The 13,703-nt window shown below is 44.5% G+C and overlaps 1 protein-coding gene across 1 annotated transcript in view; it reads left to right on the forward strand.

Annotated features, from left to right (window-relative positions):
• The window catches only part of LOC115143996 (ras-related protein Rab-26-like), a 99,179-nt gene that overhangs the window by 64,634 nt on the left and 20,842 nt on the right, over nucleotides 1-13,703 (forward strand). The gene's annotated exons all lie outside the window — the stretch shown is intronic.

Below are 13,703 nucleotides of genomic sequence, written 5' to 3' on the forward strand. Positions count from 1 at the left end.
ATCTCAGATGACACGAAAGAGAGGTTGAACAGGCTAGTAATAGGGGTGGCAACAATTTCGGCAGATAATTTTAGAAAGAAAGGGTCCAGATTGTCTAGCCCGGCTGATTTGTAGGGGTCCAGATTTTTCAGCTCTTTCAGAACTTCAGCTGAATGGATTTGGGAGAAGGAGAAATGGGGAAGGCTTGGGCGAGTTGCTGTTGGGGGTGCAGTGCTGTTGACCGGGGTAGGAGTTGCCAGGTGGAAAGCATGGCCAGCCGTAGAAAAATGCTTATTGAAATTCTCAATTATGGTGGATTTATCAGTGGTGACAGTGTTTCCTATCTTCAGTGCAGTGGGCAGCTGGGAGGAGGTGTTCTTATTCTCCATGGACTTTGCTGAAGCACCTTTGGCAGCGATTACAGCCTAGTGTCTTCTTGGGTATGATGCTACAAGCTTGGCACATCTGTATTTGGGGAGTTTCTCCCATTCCTCTCTGCAGATCCTCTCAAGCACTGTTGGACCTTATATAGACAGTTGTGTGCCTTTCCAAATCATGTCCAATCAATTGAATTTACCACAGGTGGACTCAATCACGTTGTAGAAACATCTCAAGGATGATCAATGAAAACAGGATGTACCTGAGCTCAAATTCGAGTTTCATAGCAAAGGGCCTGATTTACTTATGTAAATAAGGTATTTCTGTTTATAATTTTTAATACATTTGCCAAAATGTATAAAAACCTGTTATCGCTTGGTCATTATGGGGTACTTAGTGTAGTTTGCAGAATTTTTTTTTTGTATACAAGTTTTGAAAAGGGCTGTAACATAACAAAATGTGGAAAAAGTCAAGGGATATTAATACTTCCCAAAGGGACTGTATACAATATAGTCTGGTGAGTGTGCATAGAGTCAGTGCAAGATAAGAGTCAGTGCATTAACTTCTTGCATGGAGCCATGCCGGATCCGGTAGCGTAATCATAGCCTCAAGCTCAATACCATAACGCAACGTTAACTATTCATGAAAATCGCAAATGAAATGAAATTAATATACTAGCTCTCAAGCTTAGCCTTTTGTTAACAACACTGTCATCTCAGATTTTCAAAAATATGCTTCTCAAGCATAGCAAACTAGCATTTGTGTAACAGTACTGATAGCTAGCGTATCATTTAGCGTTAGCATCAGCAGGAAACATTTTCACAAAAACCAGCAAAAACATTCAAATAAATCACTTACCTTTGAAGAACTTTGGATGTTTTCAATGAGGAGACTCTCAGTTAGATAGCAATGTTCAGTTTTTCCTGAAAGATTTTTTGTGCAGGAGAAATCTGTCCGTTTGGTGCGTCAAGTTTGGCTACCAAAAAACCCTGAAAATTCAGTTATCCAAACGCCAAACTTTTTTCCAAATTAACTCCACAATATCGACTGAAACATGGCAAACGTTGTTTAGAACCAATCCTCAAGGTGTTTTTCACATATCTATTCAGTGATGCACACTTCCAGGAACGATACTTCTCTGTCTGTATCGCATAGTAAAATTATTGCCACTGAGAATTACGCACCAACGTAGACAAAGGACACCGCACGGGCCCCTGGCAAATGTAGTCTCTTATGGCCAATCTTCCAATGATATGTCTACAAATACGCCACAATGCTGCAGACATATTGGACGAACGGCAGAGCGCATAAGCTCGTTCACAGCATATTCACAGCCATACAAGGAGACAATGGAAAACAGAGCCTCAAAAATCCTGCTCATTTCCTGTTTGAAGTTGCATCTTGGTTTCGCCTGTAGCATTAGTTCTGGGGCACTCACAAATAATATCTTTGCAGTTTTGGAGACGTCAGAGTTTTGTCTTTCCAAGGATGTCAATTCCATGCATAGTCGAGCATCTTTTCGTGACAAAATATTGCGCTTAAAACGGGCACGTTTTTTTATCCAATAATGAAATAGCGCCCCCCTAGCTTCAACTAGTTAATGAACTAATTAACAGTCTTATGGCTTGGGAGTACAAGCTGTCTTGAACCCTGTTGGTCCGAGAGTTGATGCTCTGGCACAGTTTTCCGGACTGTAGCAGAGTGAACAGTCTATGGCTTGGATGGCTGGAGTGATTGACAATTTTTCAGGCCTTCCTCTGATGCCGCCTGATATAGAGGTCATGGATGGCAGGGAGTTTGGCCCCAGTGATATACTGGACTGTCCGTACCACCCTCTGTAGCGCTTTGTGGTGCATTTGCTGTACCAAGTGGTGATGCAGCCAGTCGAGATGCTCTCGATGGTGCAGCTGTGGAAATGTTTGAGGATCAGTGGGCCCATGCCAAATTCTTTCAGCCTCCTGAGGGGGAAGAGGCGCTGTTGTGCCCTCTTCACATCTGTGCGGGTGGGTGTGGACCAAGTTAACCTCTTGCTTCTACTCGGGACGCTTGCGTCCCAACTAGAGCTCTGGAAATGCAAATGCGCTACGCTAAATGCTAATAGTATTAGTTAAAACTCAAAAGTTCATTAAAATACACATGCAGGGTATCGAATTAAAGCTACACTCGTTGTGAATCCAGGCAACAAGTCAGATTTTTAAAATGCTTTTCGGCGAAAGCATGAGAAGCTATTATCTGATAGCATGTAACACCCCAAAAGACCCACAGGGGACGTAAACAAAATAATTAGCATTTCGGCGTTACACAAACCGCACAATAAAATAGAAAACATTCATTACCTTTCACCATCTTCTTTGTTGGCACTCCTAGATGTCCCATAAACACTATTTGGGTCTTTATTTCGATTAAATTGGTCCATATAAAGCCTAGCTATCGTTATATGTAGACTGTGTGATAAACTAAAAAAACATTGTTTCAAAACGTAACGTCATTTTTTAAAATTCAAAAAGTCGACGATAAACTTTCACAAAACACTTCGAAATACGTTTGTAATGCAACTTTAGGTATTAGTAAACGTTAATAAGCGATAAAATTCATCAGGAGGCGATGTAAAGATCATTAGCTGTCCGTCTGGAAAAATGTCCGGCTAGAAACTCAACGAAAATATCCGGTCCTAGACCTGAGGAGATACGGTGCCCTGTATGTGTTTGACCAAGAAAAAACTCGAAGGGAAATGACAAGACTCTAGACACCGTGTGGAAGCTGTAGGTACTGCAACCTCAGTCAATTAATTGTGGTTCACCTTTATCAATGGGTTCAAGTAGCGCATGGATATATTTTCCCATTTTCAGTGATCAGTTTTTCCTGTGCTTTTCGATGTAAATGCCGTTCTGGTAAAGCCACAGCAGTGATTTAACCAGTTTTATAAACGTCTGAGTGTTTTCTATCCACACAGACTAAGCAAATGCATATACTATATTCCTGGCATGAGTAGCAGGGCGCTGAAATGTTGTGCGATTTTTAACAGAATGTTCAAAAAAGTAGAGGGTCGACTTAAGAGGTTAAGTTCTTAGTGATGTGGATGCCAAGGAACGACCCTCTCCACTACAGCCCCTTCGATGTGGATGGGAGCATGCTCTCCCTTCTTTGTCCTGTAGTCCACGATCAGCACTTTGGTCTTACTGACGCTGAGGAAGAGGTTATTGTCATGGCATCACGCTGCAAAGTCTCTGACCTCCTCCCTGTAGGCTGTTGGTGATCAGGCCTACCACCGTTGTGTCGTCAGCAAACTTGATTATGGGTGTGTTGATGTCGTGTGCGGAAACGCAGTCGTAGGTAAACAGGGAGTACAGGAGGGGGACTAAGCACACACCCTTGAGGGGCCCCCATGTTGAGGGTCCGCATGGCGGAGGTGTTGTTGCCTACCCTCACCACCTGGGGACGTCCCGCCAGGAAGTCCAGGATCTAGTTAGAGAGGGAGGTGTTCAATCCCATGGTCTCCAGCTCGGTGATTATCTTGGAGGGGACTATGGTGTTGAACACTGAGCTGTAGTCTCTGAACAGAATTCTCACATAGTTATTTCTCATCTTGTCCAGGTGGGAGATGACAGTGTGAAGTGCAATTGCGATTGCGTCATCTGTGCATCTGTTGGGGCGGTATACAAATGGTTTGGGTCCAGGTTGTCTGGCCCAATGGCCTATTAAGACACTATGTTGGTGTTTCCTTTATTTTGGCAGTTACCTGAACATGCTGCATGCATGACCTTTGTATTTGACCCTATTCACAACATTATATCCTTGCGGTGATGCTCAAGCTTAGGTGGTTTGTCTGGCAGCATCCATTCTGTTTTTCTTTTCAAGCACTCCACTCTGCAAGACCATCCCTCCATTCTTCCATCCCGCTCTCATTCTCTCGATCTCTGTTTTCCGTAGAGATGTGGAGGGCCTTGAGTGCTCTGTTAGTTTGAATAGAGAGGTTTGAAGAGAAGCCTTGGAGAGATTGTCGGGAGATGGGAGACTAGCTTGAACTGGTTCCCACCCATGCAATTTCATGATAGGTTTAATAGAGCTACAGGTCGGTTCAATAGAGATACACATATTATTTTACACTCAAAATTAAGAGGGGAAAGGAGAAAGACTGGGGTATAAGGAAGAGGAATAGAGAGAGAAGATGACAGAGAGAAACAAACAGACTGTTGAAGACAGATTTAGAATTAGGTGTAAATCATTTCTGAGTTCATAGTTATTTTTCAGATGTTGATGTGATACCTGTGCCCTGTGGCATGTCTAGTCTGAGACTGAGACGGAGACTGAGGGCAATAGTGTGGAAGTCTAGCCCAACAGACTGATTTGAGACCAATTCCCAGCTGAGCTTGGCTATTGGCTGCTGGGTAATTTGTTGCCTCTGCTCCTTCTCTTTCAGGCTGATTGACGATTGTAACAATGCACACGCACACTCACACACAAATTAAACACACACACACACACAGCTTGCTCCTATTCCAATCAAGGATTCTGTATTTATTTCTGTCTAGCAACATTAGTAGGCAGAAATGGTCCACAGAGCAGCAGGATGAAAAGTTTATTGTTAAAATTTGATCATAACTGACTGCACAGGTGGGAGTCATCCTGACAAAGGTACAAATGTCATTAATCTCATAAAATACCATATTGGAGCATATTTTATTTTCATCTAATATTTTTATCTCCAGTTTGGCTGCTCTCTCCCTCAGTACAAATACCACAGATACAGGATACCAGTCTGATATCAACCGTCTCCCCTGTTGGACCTTTATGTAGTTCAGAGCTGAGGTTCAATCTTCTCCACTGGATCTCACCATTGTTCTCTTTCTTTCTCTCTCTCTCTCTCCCTTTTATTCTCTCTTCTCAATCATTCTTTGCTTTTCTCTCTCTTCCACTCTCTCCACCCTATCTTCGTTAAACCCGTCTTCTTCTGCCCATCCCTTTTCAACAACACGTATCAAGGTATGGCCAGAGTTAGAGCACCATGGCACTCTGTTGCAGTTCTGAGTTCAGATATCTCTATATGCGGTGACCTTTGTGCTGGCTTACAGACTATGCTGCATCGAACAAAATGGTGCCTCACTCATAATCTGTGAATGACTATACACAGCCATCTATTGTTCATTTTGAAATGAATACAAGACATGAAAGCATCCGCAGCCACTAACATTACATGCTCACCCGTTACGTAGTCACCATTCTCAGTTGAAAGCAATGTTAAACCAATGACACAGAGGTTGTAAAGTTGAGCGTGACACCTTTATATATTTTATGTATATATATTTTTATTGTCTTGCCTCATATCATCAGCCCTGCAGATGCTGCTCACTCTGCTGTGATCCACGCGCACGCACACACACACACGCACACACACACACGCACACACACACACACACACACACACACACACACACACACACTGCTTTCCAGGTTTGGTGAGTAACGGACTACATGTAACTGACAACAAAGAAACTGATTACAAAATAACTGTAACTGTAGTCCGTTATGTTACCAGCAAAAATATTGTAATCAGATACTTCTGAAAAACTGGATGATTACTTCTAGGATTATTTTTAAATTCAGAAAGGATGTATGTGATAAAAAAAAAAAAAAATGTTACACCTTTGTTTTCTCAATGATATTCAAATCAGCATTGAAAAAAAGTTGACACTTAAGTTTGTTCAGCCACTATGATGACACACCAAATGCGTTTGATGGATCGCGGGAAAAGCTTTTGTAGGCTACTGTCCAAGCTATGTCTTCCAATGGTGTGACTGATGTCGCTATCCACACATTATCCAATTTGAATAAACGCTTGGAGGTAAGGATGACAGCAATGGTGTAGCCTACGGGTAATAAGGATATCACCTACATAGCGTGTTGATGTGAATCACACTGCTGCTCTCTCATTGACCTATTTGCACCTTACAGGTAAAACAATTATGCTATTCTATATTTCCAAGTCCCTTTATTAAAGATCATGGGGTATTAAATGAATTGGAATGACTGTAAATGTGACAGACTTCAGTTTTTAATGTAAAGATATAGCCTAAATGTATTATTATCTGTAGTAAAACGCAATGGGTTAGAAGAAGCCTACACAACCATCTCATAAAGTAAAATGCAACATCCATATATGGCCAGCTGTGTAAACTCTTAACATTGATTTATCCTACAATAGATGTCTTTCAATTGGTAATACTCATTTTTGTCTCCTTGTAATGCCTCTTAACATTTACATTACATTTAAGTCATTTAGCAGACGCTCTTATCCAGAGCGACTTACAAATTGGTGCGTTCACCTTATGACATCCAGTGGAACAGCCACTTTACAATAGTGCATCTAAATCTTTTAAGGGGGGTGAGAAGGATTACTTTATCCTATCCTAGGTATTCCTTAAAGAGGTGGGGTTTCAGGTGTCTCCGGAAGGTGGTGATTGACTCCGCTGTCCTGGCGTCGTGAGGGAGTTTGTTCCACCATTGGGGGGCCAGAGCAGCGAACAGTTTTGACTGGGCTGAGCGGGAACTGTACTTCCTCAGTGGTAGGGAGGCGAGCAGGCCAGAGGTGGATGAACGCAGTGCCCTTGTTTGGGTGTAGGGCCTGATCAGAGCCTGGAGGTACTGAGGTTCCGTTCCCCTCACAGCTCCGTAGGCAAGAACCATGGTCTTGTAGCGGATGCGAGCTTCAACTGGAAGCCAGTGGAGGGAGCGGAGGAGCGGGGTGATGTGAGAGAACTTGGGAAGGTTGAACACCAGACAGGCTGCGGCGTTCTGGATGAGTTGTAGGGGTTTAATGGCACAGGCAGGGAGCCCAGCCAACAGCGAGTTGCAGTAATCCAGACGGGAGATGACAAGTGCCTGGATTAGGACCTGCGCCGCTTCCTGTGTGAGGCAGGGTCGTACTCTGCGGATGTTGTAGAGCATGAACCTACAGGAACGGGCCACCGCCTTGATGTTAGTTGAGAACGACAGGGTGTTGTCCAGGATCACGCCAAGGTTCTTAGCACTCTGGGAGGAGGACACAATGGAGTTGTCAACCGTGATGGCGAGATCATGGAACGGGCAGTCCTTCCCCGGGAGGAAGAGCAGCTCCGTCTTGCCGAGGTTCAGCTTGAGGTGGTGATCCGTCATCCACACTGATATGTCTGCCAGACATGCAGAGATGCGATTCGCCAGCTGGTCATCAGAAGGGGGAAAGGAGAAGATTAATTGTGTGTCGTCTGCATAGCAATGATAGGAGAGACCATGTGAGGTTATGACAGAGCCAAGTGACTTGGTGTATAGCGAGAATAGGAGAGGGCCTAGAACAGAGCCCTGGGGGACGCCAGTGGTGAGAGCGCGTGGTGAGGAGACAGATTCTCGCCACGCCACCTGGTAGGAGCGACCTGTCAGGTAGGACGCAATCAAGCGTGGGCCGCGCCGGAGATGCCCAACTCGGAGAGGGTGGAGAGGAGGATCTGATGGTTCACAGTATCGAAGGCAGCCGATAGGTCTAGAAGGATGAGAGCAGAGGAGAGAGAGTTAGCTTTAGCAGTGCGGAGCGCCTCCGTGATACAGAGAAGAGCAGTCTCAGTTGAATGACTAGTCTTGAAACCTGACTGATTTGGATCAAGAAGGTCATTCTGAGAGAGATAGCGGGAGAGCTGGCCAAGGACGGCACGTTCAAGAGTTTTGGAGAGAAAAGAAAGAAGGGATACTGGTCTGTAGTTGTTGACATCGGAGGGATCGAGTGTAGGTTTTTTCAGAAGGGGTGCAACTCTCGCTCTCTTGAAGACGGAAGGGACGTAGCCAGCGGTCAGGGATGAGTTGATGAGCGAGGTGAGGTAAGGGAGAAGGTCTCCGGAAATGGTCTGGAGAAGAGAGGAGGGGATAGGGTCAAGCGGGCAGGTTGTTGGGCGGCCGGCCGTCACAAGACGCGAGATTTCATCTGGAGAGAGGGGAGAAAGAGGTCAGAGCACAGGGTAGGGCAGTGTGAGCAGAACCAGCGGTGTCGTTTGACTTAGCAAACGAGGATCGGATGTCGTCGACCTTCTTTTCAAAATGGTTGACGAAGTCATCTGCAGAGAGGGAGGAGGGGGAGGGGAGGAGGATTCAGGAGGGAGGAGAAGGTGGCAAAGAGCTTCCTAGGGTTAGAGGCAGATGCTTGGAATTTAGAGTGGTAGAAAGTGGCTTTAGCAGCAGAGACAGAAGAGGAAAATGTAGAGAGGAGGGAGTGAAAGGATGCCAGGTCCGCAGGGAGGCGAGTTTTCCTCCATTTCCGCTCGGCTGCCCGGAGCCCTGTTCTGTGAGCTCGCAATGAGTCGTCGAGCCACGGAGCGGGAGGGGAGGACCGAGCCGGCCTGGAGGATAGGGGACATAGAGAGTCAAAGGATGCAGAAAGGGAGGAGGGGAGGGTTGAGGAGGCAGAATCAGGAGATAGGTTGGAGAAGGTTTGAGCAGAGGGAAGAGATGATAGGATGGAAGAGGAGAGAGTAGCGGGGGAGAGAGAGCGAAGGTTGGGACGGCGCGATACCATCCGAGTAGGGGCAGTGTGGGAAGTGTTGGATGAGAGCGAGAGGGAAAAGGATACAAGGTAGTGGTCGGAGACTTGGAGGGGAGTTGCAATGAGGTTAGTGGAAGAACAGCATCTAGTAAAGATGAGGTCGAGCGTATTGCCTGCCTTGTGAGTAGGGGGGAAGGTGAGAGGGTGAGGTCAAAAGAGGAGAGGAGTGGAAAGAAGGAGGCAGAGAGGAATGAGTCAAAGGTAGACGTGGGGAGGTTAAAGTCGCCCAGAACTGTGAGAGGTGAGCCGTCCTCAGGAAAGGAGTTTATCAAGGCATCAAGCTCATTGATGAACTCTCCGAGGGAACCTGGAGGGCGATAAATGATAAGGATGTTAAGCTTGAAAGGGCTGGTAACTGTGACAGCATGGAATTCAAAGGAGGCGATAGACAGATGGGTAAGGGGAGAAAGAGAGAATGACCACTTGGGAGAGATGAGGATCCCGGTGTCACCAACCCGCTGACCAGAAGCTCTCGGGGTGTGCGAGAACACGTGGGCGGACGAAGAGAGAGCAGTAGGAGTAGCAGTGTTATCTGTGGTGATCCATGTTTCCGTCAGTGCCAAGAAGTCGAGGGACTGGAGGGAGGCATAGGCTGAGATGAACTCTGCCTTGTTGGCCGCAGATCGGCAGTTCCAGAGGCTACCGGAGACCTGGAACTCCACGTGGGTCGTGCGTGCTGGGACCACCAGATTAGGGTGGCCGCGGCCACGCGGTGTGGAGCGTTTGTATGGTCTGTGCAGAGAGGAGAGAACAGGGATAGACAGACACATAGTTGACAGGCTACAGAAGAGGCTACGCTAATGCAAAGGAGATTGGAATGACAAGTGGACTACACGTCTCGAATGTTCATTTAAGGGGAAAGTAATCTAAAGGTAACTGAAAGTAATTAGACTACTTTACTGAGTTTGGGTAATCCAAAAGTTACTGATTACAATTTTGGACTGGTAACTAGTAACTGTAACGGATTACATTTGGAAAGTAACCTACCTAACCCTGCTGCATGCACATCATCATCATCATCATCATCATCATTCACATAGTTCTTATTCAAATGTAAGGCTGAGCCAGGCACTGAAACCAAAGAAACAGAACAGTGGCTCATAACAAGCTGGGTATCAAGGTGGCTTACCTGCTCTTAGACAGCGTGAGTATTGGAGAGACCGAGGGGGGCAGTACCCAAAGGCATAGATATGCTTTAGTGTGGTAGCCTATGTGGGAACATAGGTAGTGCTTAGTGTGGTATACACTTGCTGTATTGCTCTGTAAGGATATCTTTTACTTTACATTAGAAAGTTGAAAAAGACACCAGCAACTCATAATGCCTAAAGTACCCTAAGTAGTAGGGAATGTTTTAGGTGATAAGCTATACAGTCTCAGCATACATGTAGACTATGGCGGAATCTCAAACCGAACACTTGGACCCTAAGCCCTTTATTGAGTGGACACTTGCTGATGTCTGCAAGTGTTTTGACCAAAATGAGCATTGAGACGATGCCCTCTCGACAGTTTGTTGTAGACTGCCTGCTGCTTCCCTGACAAACACAAGGATGTAATTTAATAAGCTAGCTAAGGATTTGGGGCACTGCCCGGATAAACAGAGTTTAGCTTGTCACTTATTTATAATAGTTTGACAGCTGCTGATGAAGAGGTAGACGTTCTCCAGCAGTCCGTCCGTAGGCTAATTCAGCATGTTTCCAAAGCACCAATCGCTACATTGTAACATTGTGGTACATCTGAGCAGACAGCACAGCAGTGCAGAACATGCAGTTGCTACTTCATTAAAACTTGTTCATTGTGATATTTACTGTTACTACAGTAGCTAAGCTAATTAACGTTAGCTAGCTAGCTTATTGAAGGAACATTGCATTTGGCGTTCCACTAACTGGTTAGCTTCTCTTTTGTTTCATATGAAGTGGCTGAGACGTAATAGCCCGGCGTCCCATTGTGGCATAGCCACTAGCCTCTGCGTAAAAACAAAATAGCAAAACCATCCGCAGTGGAAGACCAGCCCGAATGCGCACCTCACCAGAATTCCCAACCAACGCGGCTCCGGTACATGTCCTCTATTCATTTGAATGTGTTGATAGTTGGATAAATTGTTTGAGCTATGCTGAGAATTTGAAAAGTATGAAAGCCAATGGTCCAATATTCTAGAACACTGCTACACATACACATTTTTATGATAGATGCTTTAGAGCTAGCTAGCAAGCTAATGTAATGGACATGTTTTTGTGTACATTATCAAACGTCAGAAATACAGCTCCTACAAACTTCTACAGATGCACAATCGAGAGCATCCTGTCTGGCTGTATCACCGCCTGGTATGGCAACTGCTCCGCCCACAACCGTAAGGCTCTCCAGAGGGTAGTGAGGTCTGCACAACGCATCACCGGGGGCAAACTACCTGCCCTCCAGGACACCTACACCACCCGATGTTACAGGAAGGCCATAAAGATCATCAAGGACAACAACCACCCGAGCCACTGCCTGTTCACCCTGCTATCATCCAGAAGGCGAGGTCAGTACAGGTGCATCAAAGCTGGGACCGAGAGACTGAAAAACAGCTTCTATCTCAAGGCCATCAGACTGTTAAACAGCCACCACTAACATTGAGTGGCTGCTGCCAACACACTGACTCAACTCCAGCCACTTTAATAATGGGAATTGATGGGAAATGATGTAAAATATATCACTAGCCACTTTAAACAATGCTACCTAATATAATGTTTACATACCCTACATTATTCATCTCATATGTATACGTATATACTGTACTCTATATCATCTACTGCATCTTTATGTAATACATGTATCACTAGCCACTTTAACTATGCCACTTTGTTTACATACTCATCTCATATGTATATACTGTACTCGATACCATCTACTGCATCTTGCCTATGCCGCTCTGTACCATCACTCATTCATATATTTTTATGTACATATTCTTTATCCCCTTACACTTGTGTGTATAAGACAGTAGTTTTGGAATTGTTAGTTAGATTACTTGTTGGTTATTACTGCATTGTCGGAACTAGAAGCACAAGCATTTCGCTACACTCGCATTAACCTCTGCTAACCATGTGTATGTGACAAATAAAATTTGATTTGATTTGATTTTCCTTCAAGCACTAAACTCCTTAGCTAAGAGTAAAATTGTGCGAGTAAGTCCTCCTCTGCAAAACCTACACAATAATTACAGATTTCTTGATTTATGTTGAATAATTCAGAAATGTTTTTGAGAGCAAAGTGTTGTTGTTGGTACATTAGGTAACATGCTGAGATTCATGGGAAGAAGCTGCCATGGGCACCGAGTTGGCACAGGATGCCCACTCAATAAGGAAGCTTTCGAAGGGCACCGGCAAACCAGCGTTTGAGATTGACTCGATTGACTCATAAAGGCGCATATCAAGTAATCGAGTGCTCGAAGTGCTCAAAGTGCTCAGTTTGAGATCTACTACTTTGCATACCAATACTGAACCAATACACAGAGAACATAATGGGAGATATTCATGTAGCTCAAGCAGAAGAGAGAGAAAGAAGACAAGAAAAAGGGATCTCTGCTGGGATCATTGTTCTCTTTTCATTTCTTAAGTAGTCTGAGCATTGGTTATTGATACTGCTGTCATATAAACTGTCATATTTAAACCCGTGTAAATTATCATAGAATGAAGGAGTTATTGATGAAGTACTGCTGTTGAGTCTAGTGCTGGTGTGTGTGTGTGTGTGTTAGGCTCAGTGCAGCACAGCTCTGCACAGGTTGTGGTGTTGGTTGTTGATTGACAGAGGTGGGGATTATATTCTCTCTATAGTCCTTTACAGGGGTAGGCTGGGAATAAACCATTCGTGACCACTACACAGCACTCTTGACACTCTTTTCACTTTCCACTTTCTCTTTCTCTCCTCTCTCACTTTTTTACACAACCTTCTAACATAACCTTCTCTCTATGTCATCTCTTTGCCCCTTTTTTCCTCTTGGCCTCCCTCTCATTAACTGTCTACTTTGTTCAACCGATCCTATCCTATCAAGGCCACATTTAAAACCCAGGCTTTAGTTTTTCTCTTTTGGACAAGGCTAACATCATCATTGCTGTTTGTCTGCAATTAGATATATTCATTTTATTTTCCAGTCTTCTCCTGATCAGAAAGCATTAGGAAGGCAGCTTGAAAAGACCAGAATATGTCACTTTAATATAGATAAGATGAGAGCTACGAGTCTAAGGAACAAGAAGTTACTCTGTTTGCTAAAGTAATTAGTTATTTAGGGTTTTTGTATTGGCATATGCACACACACACACCCACAACACACGCGAACACACACAAGCATGTGCACACACACGTAACGTATTTTTTTTGCAGGCTAACTTTCAGCACCTTCAAACCCAACGCAATCAGAGACAGAGGGTGTTATGACTTCTCCCTCTCTGCTCATCCTCCTCTGCCTCTAGTTTCATAATTCTATCTACAAGATGAAACGCCTCTTCCTCTGGAGGGAGTCTGATGATCACTTAATTTCCCACATTTCCTAGCTTGATTCTATTCTCTGTATCAGGCACAGACTGAAATCTTTGATCTAACTTTGAATAAGAATCCTGAAAAGTAATTGGAAGGTATAAGTCTGGTGGATTAAAGCAGAGGTTCCAAATCTTCTCTGTGTTGTTGCCCACTTAAAGCCATCTCAATGTTTTTGTGAGCTACCAAATAGACAAAAAGCATGCGTCTGCCCAGCAAACCAAAATTGGTTCTGTGAAAGTTCGCGGAACATTCGTTTGGTCTCAGCAAA

The sequence above is a fragment of the Oncorhynchus nerka genome, linkage group LG16 (genome assembly GCF_034236695.1).
Source record: "Oncorhynchus nerka isolate Pitt River linkage group LG16, Oner_Uvic_2.0, whole genome shotgun sequence".
In the NCBI taxonomy this organism is placed as follows: Eukaryota; Metazoa; Chordata; class Actinopteri; order Salmoniformes; family Salmonidae; genus Oncorhynchus; species Oncorhynchus nerka.